The sequence below is a fragment of the Stenella coeruleoalba genome (genome assembly GCF_951394435.1).
Source record: "Stenella coeruleoalba genome assembly, chromosome: 13".
In the NCBI taxonomy this organism is placed as follows: Eukaryota; Metazoa; Chordata; class Mammalia; order Artiodactyla; family Delphinidae; genus Stenella; species Stenella coeruleoalba.
This window is the reverse complement of record NC_137159.1, coordinates 74,229,757-74,249,866: the sequence shown is the minus strand read 5'-3', so window position 1 is coordinate 74,249,866 and position 20,110 is coordinate 74,229,757. Positions and strand designations below refer to the sequence as shown.

General features: G+C 40.8%; 1 long non-coding RNA gene across 1 annotated transcript in view; it reads left to right on the top strand.

Annotated features, from left to right (window-relative positions):
- LOC307195904 overlaps positions 1-20,110 on the top strand; it is a 438,834-nt gene that overhangs the window by 57,872 nt on the left and 360,852 nt on the right. The window lies entirely within an intron of this gene.

Here is a 20,110-nt window from a genome sequence, read left to right as displayed (position 1 = left end):
AGTGTTCCTCCCTCTGCTATATTTTGGAATAGTTTCAGAAGGATAGGTGTTAGCTCTTCTCTAAATGTTTGATAGAATTCACCTGTGAAGCTATCTGGTCCTGGGCTCTTATTTGTTGGAAGATTTTTAATCACAGTTTCAATTTCAGTGCTTATGATTGGTCTGTTTATATTTTCTGTTTCTTCCTGGTTCAGTCTCGGAAGGTTGTGCTTTTCTAAGAATGTGTCCATTTCTTCCAGGTTGTCCATTTTATTGGCATATAGTTGCTTGCAGTTATTTGTCATGATCCTTTGTATTTTTGCCCTGTCAGTTGTTACCTCTCCTTTTTCATTTCTAATTCTATTGATTTGAGTCTTCTCCCTTTTTTTCTTGATGAGTCTGCCTAATTGTTTATCAGTTTTGTTTATCTTCTCAAAGAACCAGCTTTTAGTGTTACTGATTTTTGCTATTGTTTCCTTCATTTCATTTTCATTTGTTTCTGATCTGATCTTTATAATTTCTTTCCTTCTGCTAACTTTGGGGTTTTATCATTCTTCTTTCTCTAATTGCTTTAGGTATAAGGGTAGGTTGTTTATTTGAGATGTTTCTTGTTGCTTGACATAGTGATGTATTGCTATAAACTTCTCTCATAGAACTGCTTTTGTTGCATCCTGTAGGTTTGGGGTCATTGTGTTTTCATTGTCTTTTGTTTCTACGTATTTTTTGATTTTCTCTTTGAGTTCTTTGGTGATTGTTTGGTTATTAGGTAGTGTATTGTTTTGCCTCCATGTGTTTGTATTTTTTACGGATGTTTTTTCGTGTAATTGATATTTAGTCTGACAGAGTTGTGGTCGGAAAAGATACTTGATATGATTTGAAATTTCTTAAATTTACCAAGGCTGGATTTGTGACCCAAGATATGATCTATACTGGAGAATGTTTCATGAGCACTTGAGAAGAAAGTGTATTCTGTTGTTTCTGATTGGAATGTCCTATAAATATTAATTAAGTCCATCTTGGTTAATGTATCATTTAAAGCTTGAGTTTCCTTAGTTTTTTTCATTTTGGATGATCTGTCCAGTGGTCAAAGTGGGCTGTTAAAGTCCCCCACTCTGATTGTGTTACTGTCAATTTCCCCTTTTATAGCTGTTAGCTTTTGCCTTATGTATTGAGGTGCTCCTATGTTGGGTGCATAAATATTTACAATTGATATATCTTCTTCTTGGATTTATCCCTTGATCATTATGTAGTGTTCTTCTTTGTCTCTTGCAATAGTCTTTAAAGTCTATCTTGTCTGATAAGAGAATTGCTACTCCAGTTTTCTTTTGATTTCCATTTTCATGGAATATTTTTTTCCAAGCCCTCACTTCAGTCTGTATGTGTCCCTAGGTCTGAAGTTGGTTTCTTATAGACAGCATATACGGGTCTTGTTTTTGTATCCATTCAGACAGTCTGTGTCTTTTGTCTGGAGCATTCAGTACGTTTACATTTAAGGTAATTATCGATATGTCTGTTCCTATTACCATTTTCTTAATGGTTTTGGGTTTGTTATTGTAGGTCTTTTCCTTCTCTTGTGTTTCCTGCCTAGAGAAGTTCCTTTAGCATTTGTTATAAAGCTAGTTTGGTGGTACTGAATTCTCTTAGCTTTTGCTTGTCTGTAAAGGTTTTAATTTCTCTGTCGAATCTGAATGAGATCCTTACTGGATGGAGTAATCTTGGTTGCAGCTTTTTCCCTTTCATTACTTTAAGTATGTCCTGCCACTGCCTTCTGGCTTGTAGAGTTTCTGCTGAAAGATCAACTGTTAAGCTTATGGGGATTCCCTTATATATTATTTGTTGTTTTTCCTTTGCTGCTTTTAATATTTTTTCTTTGTATTTAGTTTTTTTTTTTTTTTTTTTTGCGGTACGCGGGCCTTTCACTGTTGTGGTGTCTCCCGTTGCGGAGCACAGGGTCTGGACGTGCAGGCCCAACGGCCGTGGCTTACGGGCCCAGCCACTCCACGGCACATGGATTTTCCTGGACCGGGGCACGAACCCGTGTCACCTGCATCAGCAGGCGGACTCTCAACCACTGCGCCACCAGGGAAGCCCTGTATTTAGTTTTTGATAGTTTGATTAATATGTGTCTTGGCGGGTTTTTCCTTGGATTTGTCCTGTATGGGACTCGCTGCACTTCCTGGAGTTGATTGACTCTTTCCTTTCCTATATTAGGGAAGTTTTCAACTATAATCTGTTCAAATATTTTCTCAGTCCCTTTCCTTTTCTCTTTTTCTTCTGGGACACCTATCATTCAAATGTTGGTGTGATTAATATTATCCCAGGAGTCTCTGAGACTGTCCTCAATTCTTTTCATTCTTTTTTCTTTATTCTGCTCTGGTAGTTATTTCCACTATTTTATCTCCCACATCACTTATCCGATCTTCCGCCTCAGTTATTCTGCTGTTGATTCCTTCTAGAGAATATTTAATTTCATTTATTGTGTTGTTCATAATTGTTTGTTTGCTCTTTAGTTCTTCTAGGTCCTTGTTTAACGTTTCTTGTATTTTCTCCGTTCTATTTCCAAGGTTTTGGATCATCTTTACTGACATTATTCTGCATTCTTTTTCAGGTAGACTGCCTAGGTAGACTGCCTATTTCCTATTCATTTGTTTGGTCTGATAGGTTTTTACCTTGCTCCTTTATCTGCTCTGTGTTTCTGTGTCTTCTCATTTTGCTTAACTTACTGTGTTTGGGGTCTCCTTTTCGCAGGCTGCAGGTTTGTACTTTCTTTTGTTTTTGGTGTCTGTCCCCAGTGGCTAAGGTGGGTTCAGTGGGTTGTGTAGACTTCCTGGTGGAGGGGACTGGTGCCTGTGTTCTGGTGCATGAGGCTGGATCTTGTCTTTCTTGTGGGCAGGACTGCATCCAGAGGTGTGTTTTGGGGTGTCTGTGAACTTATGATTTTATGCCGCCTCTCTGCTAATGGGTGGGGTGTGTTCCTGTCTTGCTAGTTGTTTGGATTAGGGTGTCCATCACTGGAGCTTGCTGGTTGTTGAGTGGAGCTGTGTCTTAGCATTGAGATGGAGATCTCTGGGAGAGCTTTCGCTGTTTGATATTACGTGGGGCCAGGAGGTCTCTGGTGGACCAATGTCCTGAACTTGGCTCTCCCACCTCAGAGGCACAGGCCTGACACCCAGCCGGAGCACCAAGACCCTGTCAGCCACATGGCTCAGAAGAAAAGGGAGAAAAAAAGAAAGAAAGAAAAAATAAAATAATTAAAATAAAAGAAATTTTTTAAAAAATTAAAAAGTAATAAAAAACAAAAAAAACAGAACTCTAGGACAAATGGTAAAAGCAACCTATATAGACAAAACCACACATAGAAGCATACACATACACACTCAGAAAAAAAGAAAAAGGACAAAAACATATATATATATATATATAAATATATATATATATAAAAGGAAGAGAGCAACCAAATCAATAAACAAATCTACCAATGATAATAAGCTCTAAGTACTAAACTAAGATAAACATAAAACCAGAAACAAATTAGGTGCAGAAAGCAAGCCCCAAGTCCGCAGTTGCTCCCAAAGTCCACCGCCTCAATTTTGGGATGATTCATTGTCTGTTCAGGTGTTCCACAGATGCAGGGTACATCAAGTTGATTGTGGAGATTTAATCCGCTGCTCCTGAGGCTGCTAGGAGAGATTTCCCTTTTCTCTCTCAGAACCCCAGCTCCCGGGGTTCAGCTTTGGATTTGGACCCGCCTCTGCCTGTAGGTCGCCTGAGGGCATCTTTTCCCCTCCCCAGACTGGATGGGGTTGAACGAGCTGCTGATTAGGGAGCTCTGGCTCACTCAGGCCGAGGGAGGGAGGGGTACTGAATGCAGGGCTAGCCTGAGGCGTGCTGTGTGTTCTCCCTGGGAAGTTGTCCCTGGATCATGGGACCCTGGCAGTGGTGGGCTGCAAAGCCTCCCAGGAGGGGAGGTGTGGATAGTGACCTGTGCTTGCACACAGGCTTCTTGGTGGCGGCAGCAGCAGCCTTAGCATTTCATGCCCGTCTCTGGTGTCCATGCTGATAGCTGTGGCTTGTGCCTGTCTCTGGAGCTCTTTCAGGCCATGCTCTGAATCCCTTCTCCTCTCTACCCCGAAAAAATGGTCTCTGCCTCTTAGGCAGGTCCAGACTTCTTCCCGGACTCCTTCCCGCTAGCTGTGGCACACTGCCCACCTTCAGTCTGTGTTCTCGCAGCCAACCCCAGTCCTCTCCCTGGGATCTGACCTCTGAAGCCTGAGCCTCAGCTCCCAGCCCCAGCCCCTCCCAGCGGGTGAGCAGACAAGCCTCTTGGGCTGGTGAGTGCTGGTCGGCACCGATCCTCTGTGCGGCAATCTCTCCACTTTGCCCTCCGCACCCCTGTTGCTGCGCTCTCCTCCGTGGCTCCAGTCTTCCCCCCCACCCCCGCCACCCTCTGTCTCCGGCAGTGAAGGGGCTTCCTAGTGTGTGGAAACTTTTCCTCTTTCACAGCTCCCTCCCAGAGGTGCAGGTCCCGTCTCTATTCTTTTTTCTGTGTTTTTTCTTTTTTCTTTTGCCCTACCCAGGTACGTGGGGAGTTTCTTGCCTTTTGGGAAGTCTCAGTTCTTCTGCCAGCATTCAGTAGGTGTTCTGTAGGAGCTGTTCCACATGTAGATGTATTTCTGATGTGTTTGTGGGGAGGGAGGTGATCTCTACTTCTTCTTCCTCCACCATCTTGAAGGTCTCCCTGCATGGGCTTTTGAGTGGCCTCTTCTATTTGAAGAAAGGCAAGGAGGCCAGCACTCTTGTAACAGTTAGTGAAGTGAGAGGAGGAGATGTCAGAGATCATGGGGGGCCAGATCACAAAGGCCTTGTAAGCCATTGTTGCTTGCAGTGGAATGGGAAGCCAAGGCAGGGCTTTGAGAGAGGACTGATATGATTTGACATTTTGTGAAGGGTTTACTCTGGCTTCCGTATTGAGAGTAGTGTAAGGAGACTAGAAAGGAAACACAAAGACGAATAATCCATTCAGTAGAACTGAGTGGGTTGCTCACTTGCTTCCTTATATGTGCTGTGCCAGTAGAAGATTAGTAGTGAATACCCGTTAAACCTCTGAGATTGGAAGGGTTGGCTTCCTCGAGGGAAATGCAGTTTCCTTTTGGCAGATAGGAGATATTCCTAGGTGATGCAGAAGCATCCTTTCTCCTATTAGTGGTGACTTGGTGACAGGAAAGTGAACTTGCTGGCTCTGCCCCACCAGGATGTTTCAAATCTATTTCTGGAATGCAGGTTGTATGCTGTATGCGTGGAGCTTCTGCCTTTTATCCTGACTTGAAAGTTCCTAATTGGGTTGAGTTCAGATTCTGTGTCATGGTTCTGTTTTGCTGGGAGAGGCTAATAAAGAAGGAAACTATGTATTCTTAGCTGTAGGACAAATGGAGTATAGTAATTAGGCAGGATTGTCCCTTCACTGGACAGAAGCCTTAAGCAGCTCAGGCAAACACCAAACAAAAACTTGGCACATGCATACAGATCTACAGATGTAGATACCTGGTGAAATCCTAGAAAATGTGTTAGCATCTTATTCTCCAGCAGTGATATTCTTTTCACAAAGCATTCCACACTGTGAAGGCTGTATCATTAGGCTGATAATCTCAAGTTAATTTTCTATTGCTTCTTACATGGTTTGCTGTATAGTATTGGTTTAAAGAAGAAGGCTGAACAGCTTAGAGACATTGCTCTAAGAAATTACAGGTTTAGGTGTTCAATAGCTATTTATTTATTTAATAAATGCATTAAAGGTCTAATTCATATACCTGTGAAGTTATTGGGTATGAGCCACCTCCAGTTCATTATTATTTAGGTTTAACCAAAGAATATTTTTGCTATCCTGTGTTCAGGATAATGAATGCCATAATGACAACAAATATATTTATATTGTCATATTTAACTAAAGAAGACTCTATGGTTATTACATTTTATTCTACACAAAACGTGTTAACTACCTTAACAAAACAGATACATGTACTATTAGACTAAATTACTTAGACAATACATGTGATTTGAACAGAAAATTAAAACATGTCTAATAGTCTTCACATTCTTTTTGTTATTTGTATATAGGAAAAGAAAGATGATTTCAAACTTCTTAATTTAGAATGAATCTGCCCAAAAGCAGGAAATGTTCTTTCTACACACACATTAGAAGTTGCTACTTATAAAAGGTAATCATTTTTGTAACTTTAGATGAAACAAGACATGTTAGTGAAATTGAGCAGGTGTGTGTATGTATATATATATATTTTTCAAGTATCTCCAGCACAGTTGGACTAAGACTGGTGCTGGGTTTATTTTGTCCAAACTTAAAATAATAAAACAAAAAATTTCATTGCTCTATAGTGAAAACTAATAGGTTTACATAAGAAACAATGGTTTGGAAAAAATTGCTATCATAATAATTTGGCAGGAAACCCCCTAAACATCCCAAATATTTAAATAACTCCTTCCAATTTATAGTTATTTCTCTGCCTCCACCAGCTGTATGATTCAACAACTCCAAGTGGAAAGTACATGGGAAAATGTTCTCATTTGTTAGTTATGAAATGTTATTGTTGAATTAGCAAAACCTCACAAAGTTGGTAGGACCCAGAGAACCCAGAGGCACTCTTGACTTCCTAGGGTTAGTGTAGGGTGGTACTTTCTGAAGATGTTCCCACTACCCGGTCTAGTGCCTGGCTCACAGTGTTCTACCTGTGAACTGTTGGACCTCAGTCCCATGTCCCCATGGTATCGGCAGGGTTCCTGAGGGCTGTCATAAGGTGATCAGTAATCCATTATTGCTGTTTTCTGCATGACTTCACATGGTACATGTTGTAGTTAAGCCCTGCCAAGCTTCTCTCACTTGGCCCAGGCTGCTGCCCATCTGCGGAGATTGCCTGATCTGGGACTACCACTCCACTTAGGTCTCTGTCTTTGGCCTCCTTATACTTACTCATTTTCTTTTTTCCCCTCCAGTAATACTTTTTAAAACTGTACTATTTCTCTTCTTCTTGAATATAGAGTTCTTCTTTTACTTTGCAGTTTCTTTTTGTATACATTATGTGGTTGTATTTTGTTTTGTACACTCATTCTTGATTAAGAAGAAATTATTTTTCTAGGCATAGCATTTGCTAATACCCAGACTGAATGATTTCTCCTTGTTCTTACTACCTACTTGTTTTCTTTGAAACAGTTTTGTTTTATTAGTTTCTTTTTCAAAATTAAAAAATTAATAGATGCATATTGTAAAAAGTTAAAGCAGAACGGGGAGATATACAAATGCAGGTGTCAAAGAAAGAACATGGGATTTGAAGTAAGACATACCTAGTTGATGCCCAAGTCCACCACTTACTAGCTGCATAAGCCTGAGAAAATTACTTAATCTTAGTTTATCAATCTGGAAAATGGGGATGAAGATACCAATTTCATAGCATATTGTGAGGGTTAATGTTAAAGTAACATAAGAAAGTGTTTCATAAATGGTAAATTACTATATAGATGTTAATTATTGTCACTAATGGAAAACATTTTACCACTGTCTGGCTGTATTTTGGGGTGGTGGATGGGGAGATGGTTTCAGCTACTTAACTACCATGTATGTATGTATGTGTATATTTATTAAATCTCTCAATGTAAATTTATTAAATCTCAAGTCAGAATTTTTCTGGGAACTATGGAAGTATTGAACACATAGATGGAGAGAAAACCTTTGCACTCAGGTGCAGATTGCCCTCCAAAGAGGTTGTACCAATTTTCTCCCCTACCAGCAGTGTATGAGAGCATGTTTCCCTTAAACTTGCAAAATTCATTTCCCGTAAAGCTTTTTGATCTTTTCGAAAATTATTTATTGAAAAATTCTTATTTTAACTATCACTTATTTAAATATAGTTGAAGTTGAATGTCTTCTTAAGCATCCATTATCCATTTTTTTCTATGAAATCTGTTTATGGACTTGCCTATTTTTTATTGAAGATTTGGTCTTTTTATAAGTAGATTTTGGAGGAAATATTTATTTTCTATTTTATGGAAATTATGATTTTGCTATATATGTTGCAAATATTTGTTTTCAGTTTGCTATTTTCTTATTTTGTTTATATTTTTCCATGTTGAAAAATTTTTTTACTTTTTATTGGAGTATAGTTGATTTACAATGTTGTGTTAGTTTCAGGTGTACAGCAAAGTGAATCAGTTATACATATACATATATCCACTCTTTTAAAAGACCCCAAATAGCAAAAGCAATCTTGAGAAAGAAAAACGGAGCTGGAGGAATCAGGCTCCCTGATTTCAGATTATACTACAAAGCTACAGTAATCAAAACAGTATGATACTGGCACAAAACCAGAAATATAGATCGGTGGAACAAGATAGAAAGTCTAGAGATAAACACATGCACCTGTGGTCACCTAATTTATGACAAAGGAGGCAAGAGAATACAATGGGGAAAAGACAGTCTCTTCAGTAAGTAGTGCTGGGAAAACTGGACAGCTACATGTAAAAGAATGAAATTAGAACACTCCCTAACACCATACACAAAAGTAAACTCAAAATGGATTAAAGACTTAAATGTAAGGTTGGACACTATAAAACTCTTAGAGGAAAACATAGGCAGAACAGTCTATGATGTAAATCACAGCAAGATCCTTTTTGACCCACCTCCTAGAGAAATGGAAATAAAAACAAAAATAAACAAATTGGACCTAATGAAACTTAAAAGGTTTGCACAGCAAAGGAAACCATAAACAAGACAAAAAGACAACCCTCAGAATGGGAGAAAATGTTTGCAAGTGAAGCAACTGATAGAGGATTAACCTCCAAAATTTACAAGCAACTCATGCAGCTCAATATCAAAAAAACAAACAACCCAATCCAAAAATGGGTAGAAGACCTAAATAGACCTTTCTCCAAAGAAGATATACAGATTGCCCACAAACACATGAAAGGATGCTCAACATCACTAATCATTAGAGAAATGCAAATGAAAACTACAATGAGGTATCACCTCACACCAGTCAGAATGGCCATCATCAAAAAATCTACAAACAATAAATGCTGGAGAGGGTGTGGAGAAGAGGGAACCCTCTTGCACTGTTGGTGGGAATGTAATTTGATACAGCCACTATGGAGAACAGTATGGAGGTTCCTTAAAAAAAAATGTTGAATTTTTAAATATTTCTATGTAGTTAAATTTTTTGATCTTTTTCGTTTATGATTGCTAGGATATTGGTTTTATCCACTCCAAGATGTTTTCTTCTTACTGTTTTACAATATCAGCTTTTTTTTTTTTCTTTTTTTAAAGCTTGAATCTCCATTTTCCTGGTTTTGATAATGCACTATCATTATGTAAGGTGTCACCACTAGGGGGAGAGGGATGGTGGGTAGAGAGACCTCCTCTCTGTATGAATTTTGCAACTTCTTGTGAGTCTATAATTATTTCAATATAAAAAAATAAAGTAAAGCAAAAGATAAAAAGCACTCTAATCCAGAAGTGTTCCGTATGAACAATCGGTAACCCTTATCCATACTAAGTGCTCAAAGAAGACAACTTTTATGCTTTAAGTGCCAGTGTGATCTGTTGGGTTTTCTAATAGTGTGATCTGAGATAGTGTGATGAAAACAAAAAAGAGCAACCACTCTGTACCTGGATAATACTAATAGTAATTTCCTCATTCATAGAAGGCTTTACAGCTTCCAAAGCACCTTTACATAAATATTGTCATGTAATTCTCTTAACAGTCCTGTGGAGGTAGGTGTATAGTTCCTGCTGTACACATGTGGAAACAAACTCACAGGAGTTAAGTGACTTGTGTGAGGTTACTGAATTCCTAAGTGACAGAATTGGGACTGTCACACAGGCTGGTGCTGCTTCTAATAAGCCGTAGTAGCCTTTGGTCTTTTGTGACTCTCTCTCTGAGCAGAAAAGGACTCTGCCTGTAGTGCAGGACATAGCCAGTTGGGCTCATAGCAGCCGTGTGAGTTTTCCTGAGAACTATTTGAAGTAGAGCATGTAGGGGAAATGGTTGTTGATGGTGCAGAGGGGAAGATGAATATGGTCAAAGGGGCAAAATTGCTATACTCATATAGCTGCCATAATCAATGTTAATGAACTACTAATAAATAATTTTAGTGCTAAATATGTCCAAGTATTGTGCTTAGTATTTAGTGTATATTATTTTATGTGTGCTATATAATTCATTTTTATCTTCTTTTTATAGTTGAGGAAACCCAGCCTTAGAAATATGAAGTAATATGCTCAAAATCATGGCTGGAGAGTGGCTGAACTAGATTGGAACTCTAGGCTACCTGATTCTAATAAATCTGGGGAGAAGAGAATGAGTGAAATAGGATTAGATAAATGTACACATCCTTTTATTGCTTCCTTTCCAGGAAACTCAACTGCTCTATTTTTAGTAATTTGTATGTGATACGTGATGATGTGAAGGCACTTTTCTTGGTAGTTATCACTTTTTCTTCAACCAGACACAAAGTTACTAGTGCTGTGTCAGTTTTTCTCTTCTTCCTTTGCCTTTCTTCCCTATCAGGTCTGGCAGTAGGCTCTGCACACAAGTGAGCATTGCTATGGATTGCCTTTGGGCTTACATACTTAGAACCAGGACAGTAGGTGATCTAATGCTGGAACATATTTTAGAAAGACTTGTTTCCTTACTCTTAGCCTCCTGTTTTTCCTGTTTTTATAGTTGATGACCATTTTTGAATGGAATCAGAGGTTAAATTGGAGAGAAGTCAAGCCTGCCATTAGGTAGTTTAGTGATCTCTCCCTGTGTAAGAATTGTAAGTCCCTGGAGGGTAGGGGCTCCTGTAAAATAATTCATTCGGATTCAATAGGCATTTGCTAATAAGCATTACTGTGTACTAAACACAGTGCTAAGCTCTTTATATTTGTAATCCTTGCAACAATCCTGTGAGGTGGAGGGTATTATATTTATTTTGCAGATGAGCAAAGTCTGAGTTCAGTTCAGTGTCCCAAGATTACATCCCTTGTCACTGACAGGCACAGGATTTTAACTCAGATCTTCCTGGTCCCAAGTATATCTCCTTTCACAGAGCTGGTGGGTGGATTGTTAGATGTGAGCAGGAATACTTATTAATTGTAGGTACATTAATTTTGATATTTGGGAATTCTGCTTTTCTGAAACTTGATTACTTGTGATGCACAACCATTGGCAGAGGACACTCTTCTCAGGTTTTTTTCCGGCTACCTAGCTGGCTGTCCATTCATATCTAAACAGTTTTCCTACCTCTGTGAATATGTTTTATATTACCATGGTTAAGGGGTTCTAAGTGGACCCAAGCTCACTATTTTCCTTCTTCCTGTCTAACCAGTCCCTTTTAGTTTATTTGCAAACATTTTTTCCTCATTGGATGCCTTCAACACAGATGCTTCTCATTGTTTTGTCTGGACCTTATTATCTTCTCACTCTACATATCCCCCCCCCCCCCAACCATCTACTGGCAATCTCATTCATTTCAGTTACCACCTATAAGTGACAGTGTTCAAAACTATACCTCCAGACCCAGTTTCTCTCCATGGCTTCAGTTATGTATATTTAACAACTTATTGTGGATCTTCATTGGGATGTTCCATAGGCATTTCAAATAAAACATATCCTTCTCTACTTCTATGCCTGCATCATTTTTAAATCCTCCTTTTCCCTCCCTCCTACATGCAGTAAACTACTACGTCCTGTTGATTCTACTCCCAAATATTTTTCAAATTCAGCCCCCCCCGCCGCCCCACACTCTCTCTCTTACTCCTGTCAGTCCCCAGGTAAGGCTGCTACAACCTCTTGGACTAATTTTTCATGTCTCCAAACTGTTTCTTCTTTCAATCCATCTCCATGCTGCAAAACAGAACATACTTTCAAAAATCTGATTATGCCTACTCCCTGTGTATTAAAAATTCTGTAATAACTTTACATTGCTTTCAAGGTAAAGGCCCAGCTTCTTAATATAACCTATAAGGCCCTCAGTGTCTGGCCTCCTCACTCACCCTGTTACCTTTATCTTTTCCCTCTTTCTGCAGACCAGGTACTAGTATTTTCTGACCTCATGACCAGTATGGGTTATGGTCCCTTCTCTATGTCCTGTTTTCCTTTTTAATAGCATTTACTACACAGAATTATAATTGGTCACATGACTGCATTCCCCCATCAGACTGTAGAATGCTCAAGTCCAGAGACTGTACCTTCTTCCCCACCTTAGTGCCACTGAGCACAGTGACTGGCACACTGTGCGTGGTCAACAGACATTTACTGAAGCTCTTTCAGGTAGCCCTGAGCCCAACACCTTGTAAAATCAGGCATATGGTCATTTGCTTCTATTTGGAAGCTGTAAGGGAAAGACGATTCAGCCTTGTAGAAAATAAGAAAAACTCCCTACTTAACAGTAATTGTCTCCTATTTCTTATATTCCCTTAGTGAAATATAGGTGGTATGATAAAAATAATTATTATATCACATAAAGTGCAACATCTATCTCACTGTTGCTGTACTTCAGTCTTGAGATTTCTTGCAGATCAGTCTGAATTTTGTATTAAAGAGAATTCAAAAGATCAAGAACAAGTGACTTATTTAAACTGAAGACTGATTTCAAAGAAACGATGTTATAAATTTAACAAGTGGTTAAGCATCAGATTACCTGCCAGTTTACCTTAACTGATTAAAATATGCCCAGAGCCTGACTTCCCAATATAATGGTCAAATATCACAGGAAGAGTTTGCAGATTGTTCATGAGAATCTGACCAGAAATTCAGATCACTTAAAAAATTTTTTTAAATAATTTTTTAAAAATTTTATTTTATTAATTTTTTTTTTTCTTTTTTTTTTTTGTGGTACGCGGGCCTCTCACCGCTGTGGCCTCTCCCGTTGTGGAGCACAGGCTCCGGACGCACAGGCCCAGCGGCCATGGCTCACGGGCGCAGCTGCTCCGTGGCATGTGGGATCTTCCTGGACCGGGGCACGAACCCGTGTCTCCTGCATCAGCAGGCGGACTCTCAACCACTGCGCCGCCAGGGAAGCCCGATTAATTTATTTTTGACTGCATTCGGTCTTTGTTGCTGCACGTGGGCTTTCTCTAGCAGCAGCGAGTGGGGGCTACTCTGTTACGGTGCGTGGGCTTCTCATTGCGGTGGCTTCTCTTGTTGCAGAGCACGGGCTCTAGGTGCATGGGCCTCAGTAGTTGTGGTGCACAGGCTCAGTAGTTGTGGCTCATGGGCTCTAGAGCACAGGCTCAGAAGTTGTGGTGCATGAGCTTAGTTGCTCCGCGGCATGTAGGATCTTCCCAGACCAGGGCTGTAACCTGTGTCCCCTGCATTGGCAGGCGGATTCTTAACCATTGGGCCACCAGGGAAGCCCCCAGATCACTTTTTTAAATAGAAAAATGCACACTGTTGTGGGGTAGGAGATGGAAGCTACTGTCCACATATAGGTAAAGTCAGGATCTCTTTCTGGACAGTGGGAGAATGTAGTGCAAAGGTTGATAATGTTCTTTGTCCCCAGGGAACACCTCATAAGTGAATGGTGCCTCATTTAAAAAAAAGTCTATCTAAGGTTTATTGCAGGCATCAGTGAAACAACAGTTGGGACGAAGGCACAGAATATTAATTAATCTGGAATGCAGATTAAGAAAACTCAGGAAAATATAATCCAGTTTTGAACATAGCTGGATTGGGAAGTAGTTGTAAGATATGTTGAAGCATTCTTATAATGCTTTTATAATAAATATAAATGTATCTGAGTTCAGTTTCCACCAAAAAATGAAGAACCTGCCTTTTGGTTACTGTGATGTACATTGAGAATAAAAAGAGGGGGAAAGGTGTTATGTGATGCAACAGTTAAATCCTAGAGCTTTTAGAAGAATGAAGTAGCATGAGAAATAAATAAAGGGGGTGGGGGAATTGGGCCAGTGACAATGGATACCCTTGCTTGTATAGTAACCAGTACCCTCTCTTGATGCAGATATAAAGGATGGGGTAGAGTAAGCTGATGAATGGAGGATAGAGTAGGAAATGAGATGGAGTATGAGGAAGGTACCTTGGTCACTGAGGAAAGATCTGAAGAGCCTCCAAGTTCTGCTTTCTCTCCCTTCCTCCCTTTCCTTCTTGACTGACCCGGTTACATGTGGAGTATACCCACGCTAATGTAGAATCCTTGCTATCTCTCAGGCACTTGCAATCAGAGACAGTTGTATTTCAAAACCCTTTCCCATATGTAAACTTTGAAAGCCTTGTGGAGTGTATGTCAGTATTATAATGCCAGTTTGACAAATGAAGAGAAGGGCTCAGGGAGGCTACCCCTACTTATGAAAGGTCACTTAGTGATTTGTGTCAGAGTGGGGATTTCAGCCTACCTTCCCGTTTTGTGAAGCAACATCCTTGTAGAATATGTGGCCGTTATATAATAGATGTTTGTAGGGATGGTACTGTCCTTCAGACACCCAGGATCCAAGCCAGGGTTTTAGACAGCTTTGATCAGAAAACTGGGAGATGATCTAAACAATTTGTTTGCCTCTTTCTTCTAATATTATGAGAAAGATTTTGTTGTTTTACCCAAGGAGTCCATTTTTCATTATAAATGCTGTTGCTCACGGTAAGACTAAAAGCTTCATTAAGCTAAAAAAAAATTAGAAGGAAACATTTCGTAGAAGCAGTTGTGGAGAATACGTTAAAGTTAATGAGTATTAGGCTACTTAAATTATTTTACAAGACTTCAAAATTTTAAATATTTTTGAGGAAATATAAGCTAGTTCCTGTCTACTTTCTGATCAAAGTCCTGGACTGTGATGGTTGACCATTTTCTCTAGGTTTAGAGGGAGGTCTCTAGGTAGTTTGAGCTTAGGTAAAAAGAGTGGGCTCTAGCACAATGCCAGATAACTCTATGGAGGTTCCACATCCCGCACACTTTTCCTCTGGAAGTTGCCAATTCTGGACCAATCCAAACTCACTCAGAGGATTGAAGGCCTCATATCTCCTGTAGGTATTTTTCTCTTCTAACAGAGTTCAATGGAGAAGGCAATACTGAAGTTGAAAGAATGATTCTTTAATAGTGGGGTCTTAGGCAGTGTTATACCTGGGTTTATAATCCACCCTCCTGCCTATAATCCACCCTCCTGAAAGCCCATCTAGTTACCCTTTTCTCATCTGTCTGATTTGCCTTGGAAGGAATTGTCACACCTATCACTCCTCTCTGGGTCAGGCAGATGCAGCCAAGAGTACACTTTAAAATCTTCCTGAAGAGTAAGGTGTAGAGGAAAAGGGCTTATCACGAGACTGTCCTTAGTCCATTTATATTAATAACTCACTGTGTGGCTTTAAGGAAGTCTAGTCTTCCTTCTAGACACAAGTTTCTACAACTGCAGAATGAGTTTTGGCTCATGGTAGAAAATGATTTCTGAATTCAATTAGCTATAAGGTTCATTCTGTCTAGCCCTGGTACAGGAACACGGGACTTTATTAAGATATATTTCAAGCATACAAAATTGTATGCTTGAGGACAATAAATACACATTGGCCAGTATTAAAAATTTGCTATCTTTGCCTTTGATTTTAAAGTAACAAAACATTTAGCATAAAGTTGAAGATTACTGCGCACACAACCTAATCCCATTCTGCATCCTCTGTAATTCAAATGTTGGTTTGTTTAATGTTGTCCCAGAGGTCTCTGAGACCATCCTCAATTCTTTTCATTCTTTTTTCTTTTTTCTGCTCTGCAGTAGTTATTTACACTATTTTATCTTCCAGTTCACTTATCCGTTCTTCTGCCTCAGTTATTCTGCTGTTGATCCCTTCTAGAGAATTTTTGATTTCATTTATTGTGTTGTTCATAATTGTTTGTTTGCTCTTTAGTTCTTCTAGGTCCTTGTTAAACGTTTCTTGTATTTTCTCCATTCTATTTCCAAGATTTTGGATCATCTTTACTATCATTATTCTGAATTCTTTTTCAGGTAGACTGCCTATTTCCTCTTCATTTTTTAGGTCTGGTGGGTTTTTATCTTGCTCCTTCATCTGCTGTGTGTTTCTCTGTCTTCTCATTTTGCTTAACTTACTGTGTTTGGGGTCTCCTTTCTGCAGGCCGCAGGTTCGTAGTTCCCATTGTTTTTGGTATCTGTCCCCAGTGGCTAAGGTTGGTTCAGTGGGTTGTGTACGCTTCCTGGTGGAGCGGACTGGTGCCTGTGTTCTGGTGGATGAGGCTGGAGCTTGTCTTTCTGGTGGGCAGGTCTACGTCTGGTGGTGTGTTTTGGGGTGTCTGTGGCCTTATGATTTTAGGCAGCCTCTGTGCTAATCGGTGGGGTTGTGTTCCTGTCTTGCTAGTTGTTTGGCATAGGGTTTCCTGCCCTGTAGCTTGCTGGTCGTTGAGTGGAGCTGGGTTTTGGTGTTGAGATGGAGATCTCTGGGAGATTTTCGCCATTTGATATTACGTTGAGCTGGGATGTCTCTTGTGGACCAGTGTCCTGAACTTGGCTCTCCCACCTCAGTGGCACAGCCCTGACGCCTGGCTGGAGCACCAAGAGCCTGTCCTCCACATGGCTCAGAATAAAAGGAGAAGAAAAAGAAAGAAAGAAAGAAAGAAGATACCATAAAATAAAGTAAAATAAAATAAAGTTATTAAAATAAAAAATAATTATTAAGAAAAAAAAAATTTAAGAAAAAAAAAAAGCCGGACAACCTGAACCCTAGGACAAACGGTAAAAGCAAAGCTGTACAGACAAAAGGGAAAAAAAAAATATATATATATATATATATATATCTCGTTGTTCCCAAAGTCCACGTCAATTTGGGATGATTCGTTGTCTCTTCAGGTAGTCCACAGATGCAGGGTACAAGTTGATTGTGGAGATTTAATCCACTGCTCCTGGGTCTGCTGGGAGAGATTTCCCTTTCTCTTCTTTTTTCACGGAGCTCCCGGGGTTCAGTTTTGGATTTGGACCCGCCTCTGCATGTTGGTTGCTGGAGGGCGTCTGTTCTTCGCTCAGACAGGACAGGGTTAAAGGAGCAGCGGCCTAGGGTCTCTGGCTCACTCAGGCCGGGGAAAGGAGGGGTACGGATGCGGGGAAAGGAGGGGTACGGATGCGGGGCGAGCCTTCGGCGGCAGAGGCCGGCGTGACATTGCACCAGCCTGAGGCGCGCTATGCGTTCCCCCCGGGGAAGTTGTCCCTGGATCACGGGACCCTGGCAGTGGCGGGCTGCACAGGCTCCCGGGAGGGGAGGCGTGGATAGTGACCTGTGCTCGCACGCAGGCTTCTTGGTGGCGGCAGCAGCAGCCTTAGAGTCCCATAATGCCCATCTCTGGGATCCGTGCTGATTGCTGCGGCTTGCGCCGTTTCTGAAGCTCCTTTAAGTGGCGCCCTTAATCCCCTCGCCTCATGCACCAGGAAACAGAGGCAAGAAAAAGTCTTTTACCTCTTCTGCAGATCCAGACTTTTTCCTGGACTCCCTCCCGGCTAGCCGTGGCGCACTAGTCCCTTCAGGCTGTGTTCATGCAGCCAACCCCAGCCCTCTCCTTGCGATCCGACGGAAGCCCGAGCTTCAGCTCCCAGCCCCTGCCCGTCTGGCAGGTGAGCAGACAAGCCTCTCGGGCTGGTGAGTGCCGGTCGGCACCGATCCTCTGTGCGGGAATCTCTCTGCTTTGCCCGCCGCACCCCTGTTGCTGTGCTCTCCTCCGTGGCTCCGAAGCTTCCCCCCTCCGCCACCGGCAGTCTCCACCCGAGAAGGGCCTTCCTAGTGTGTGGAAGCCTTTCCTCCTTCACAGCTCCCTCCAACTGGTGCAGGTCCCGTCCCTATTCTTTTGTCTCTGTTTTTTCTTTTGCCCAACCCAGGTACGTGGGGAGTTTCTTGCCTTTTGGGAGGTCTGAGGTCTTCTGCCAGCGTTCAGTAGGTGTTCTGTAGGAGTTGTTCCCTAGACTTTATTTCTTTAAGAGCAGATATAAGTTCACGATGAAATTGAGAGGAAGGTACAGAGACTTCTCCTATACCCCTTGCCCCGACTCATGCATGAATTCCTCCATTATCAACATCTCCTACCAGAGTGGTACATTTTTTGCAATTGATGGACCTGCTATGACACATCAGAATTACCCAAAGTCCATAGTTTACATTATGGTTCACCCTTGGTATTGTACATACTGTGGGTTAGGAGAAATGTATAATGACGTGTCCCCATCATTCTACATTGTACATGTAGATGCTCTGTATCTACTACTCTTAGATATAGAGTAGTATCGCTGTATCTAAGGAATTGTTTCCTACCCTGGCATTATGAATATTTTATTTTTACTATATTTTCTTCAGTAAGTTTTCCATTTCAAGTTATTTGTTGTGTATGTGGTGAGGGAAGAGTCAAGGCTCCTATTTGTTCCAAATGAATATGCAATTTTTTCAGCACCATTTGAGGAAATGATTGTCCTTTCAGATTGAATTACCTCGGTACCTTTGGCAAAAAGCAATTGAGCATATATGTGTGACTGTATGTCTGGACTCTGTATTCTATTCTAAGATCTGTATGTCCATCCTTATGCCACTATGACAGTATCTCAATTCTTGTAATTTTGTGATGTCTTTTTTTTTTTTTGCGGTACGCGGGCCTCTCACTGCTGTGGCCTCTCCTGTTGCGGAGCACAGGCTCCGGACGCGCAGGCTCAACAGCCATGGCTCACGGGCTCAGCCGCTCCGTGGCACGTGGGATCCTCCCGGACCAGGGCAGGAACCCGCGTCCCCTGCATCGGCAGGCGGACTCTAAACCACTGCGCCACCAGGGAAGCCCCCTGTGATGTCTTGATACAAGGTTGTGTCGTCTTCCAACTTCGTTCTTTTGAAAAATTGTTCTGGTTATTCTATGTTCTTTGTATTTTGATGTAAATTTAAGAATCAGCTTGTCAATTTCTGTTCCCACCCAAAATCTGAAACCAGGTTTCTCATATAATTTGTTTTCTATTTGATTATGGTGAGAGCGAAAGGTCTGTGCCATTCCCAGAATGAAGGCGTGATGGTTAAATTTTATGTGTCAATTTTGATAGGCTGTGGTGCCCAGTTGTTCAGTTAATAAGTTTAGATGTTGCTCTGAAGGTATTAGGTAGATGTGGCCAACACCTACAATCAATGGACTTGAAGTAAACGAGATTGCCCTCAATGATGTGGGTGAGCCTTATTCAATTAATCGAAGTCCTTAAAAGCAAAAACTAAAATTTCTCAAAGAAGAAATTCTGCCTCAAGACTGTAACATGGAAATCCTGTCTGAATTTCTACCCTCACAGTCCTACAGATATCAGACTTCAGAACCGTAACTGAAAAAAAGGGTAAAAAAATTCTCATTTTCAAGTTATTTACATCTCATAGTAAATTTTTCCATTGACTTACTGTTAAATGTGGCATAAATCTGAGAGAAGGAGAAATATTAAGCTTTTATAAAGAAGAAAAGTAAGAAAACGTTATGGAAACTTCCCAGGAAGGACAGTTTTTCAGTATAGAAAGCTGTGGCTAGAATGACTGAAAATACAGCCTCTTGGCAGTCTGCGTTTTACTAAGTATTTCCATATAACTAATCATGCTTTCTTTTCATGCATCCTTGCCACCTCTGTGAGAGGCCCTGGTGCTTGAAATTCATGGTTTGTGAGACAGTCACAAAAACAGGAGCATGAAATTGAGTGCCATGACACGGCTAAGTAAAGGTTACTGTGGGAATATACTTAAGAGGCATGGGTTGTCCTTTAATAACCACGTGAAGTGTGCTATTAGTGGTAGGAGATATTCAGGAGAGTAAGGAGCTGAGAAGATGGTGGGAAGCCTCAGCTTTCCCCCTGACTCCTCATAGGGTCAGCCTTGTATATGCCACACAGCTTTCTGAAGGATTAGCCATGTGTCAGGGGAGCCCTCAACTTCCTCACTTCTCAAGTGCAGAATCTTCTTGACTGTGTAGAGTCTAACAGTGAAAGGTCCCAAGGGATTTATTCCCTTTGGAGAAATACCCATTGCTTATGTGTGGACATGCAAAAAAGACATGCCTACATACACACAAATATTTTACATAGCAGGGATGATCTGCCACAATGAGGAAACTCTACTGAGAAAAATCTCATGATTAGGATCTC